Here is a 1,748-nt window from a genome sequence, read left to right on the forward strand (position 1 = left end):
ACTGTAATAAACCACATCCGAGCATGTTCACATTGAAATTGCCTGGTCTCCCCGTCCTCCCGTGTCAAACGGATGGTAACCCCTTTAGACCCTGACCTATTACCCCCATCTCTCCCATCCCCCTTAATTCTTAAATCTAGACAGATTACGAGTCATAGAATAAGTTTCAGGCAAATCCGCGTAACTATTACGCACCAACGCCAACATTAATAATCAATCAAATCCAACATATTCATTAAAATTAATTTTGGTCAGAACATTTCAATTATAAGTATAGGTATTAAAGAAAATGTAGATAGAGCGAAAGTACAATCTCATGTTAAATGTTTTTAAGGAGAAGTAGAAAGCTTCTGAAATCCATTGGTTGATATTATAGTGTATTCTTAAAACTAAGTAAAAAAAAAAAAAAAACTGCATAACCTCTTCCTTTATTTGAAGTCGGTTAGAACTATGAAAGAAGAAATAACCTACCCTACCCAGTAATGCGGAAGCGACTTAGGAAGAATAAGTTAAAAGTAGTTAATAATTAGTATATACAGTGGCGTGCATTGCATATATGCAAATAAGCAGTGCATACCCTACCCTCAGGGTCTTAAAGAGCCTTCAGATAGGACCATTAAAGTTTTGTAATTAAAAAAACACTAAGTAAAAAATATATGAAAGCGCCATCTAGTAATGAGCGGCCAAACTTCTAGGTCAATTGTCGCTAGACAGGCGACAGCGCAACCAGCGCGCGCGAGGCGCATAGCGTACAAAATAAAATCGTATCGTATTTTAATTTTTAACCGTAAATGCTAAACATTTACCTTTTAAAACACGTAAAAATCTCATGTTATCTATTGCAGGGTAAATCAATTATTATGAATCACTCGACATATGACGCCCTCTACTGTTGCATAGAAATATCAAATAAAATAAGCACGCCCAAAGAAAGAATCGTTCTGCTAGATGTGTGCGTGCAAGTTAGTAGTGTGTGTCGTGTAATGTTATAATCGTGCGCTTGTACTTACAAGATTAGCATCGGTCTTGTGTGAACAGTTTCATTCATAAATTCTCTATTCTTTAATTACGTGTTTCATTTTTTCTATGAATAAAATGATTTGCTTGGTTTGTTATTGTTGTTAAAGGTCATTATTCTTATTTTAGAATTAAAAACATTATTCACAAATGTAAATACCTTTTAGTGTCTTTTAAGAAAATTAAGGATCTAATATTATCGAATTAGTCTTTCGTTTTGAAAATAATCTATGAAACCAAACGCTGTCTCAATTTTGAAAAATGAATAATTTAGGTTTTCCAGGAATCATTGGAGAGTGAGAGAGTTAACAATAAATATGGTTTCTATTTATTGTTTACATATCAAAATAAAATAGCGTTCGTACCCATACTTACAAAAAATTAAAGACATATTTTGACTAATTTCGATTGCAATATTATCATTAGCATATTCGATCGCCATTATTGTTTACCTTCGAACAATGCTGTATGGCGTTGGTGATAAATAAACGGTTCAAGTGCATAAATTCAGTAACTTATAAAAGTTTGAGTAGTGATAGTTTAATGTGTTAAGGTTAATTTATAGTTTATTCATTCATTTTATAATGAAAGCATATTCGTGCGGTCTTTGTTTGGGTTCAGTGTGCCTGGAAAAAGTACTTAGAGAAAACTTTAATTTCTATCCCTACTTATATCGTAAAATTAGAAATCATTCGCAAAGGAAGGAGTGTACCAATGTTACAAATATCCCA

This window comes from Pararge aegeria, assembly GCF_905163445.1.
Source record: "Pararge aegeria chromosome W unlocalized genomic scaffold, ilParAegt1.1 SUPER_W_unloc_2, whole genome shotgun sequence".
NCBI lineage: Eukaryota > Metazoa > Arthropoda > Insecta > Lepidoptera > Nymphalidae > Pararge > Pararge aegeria.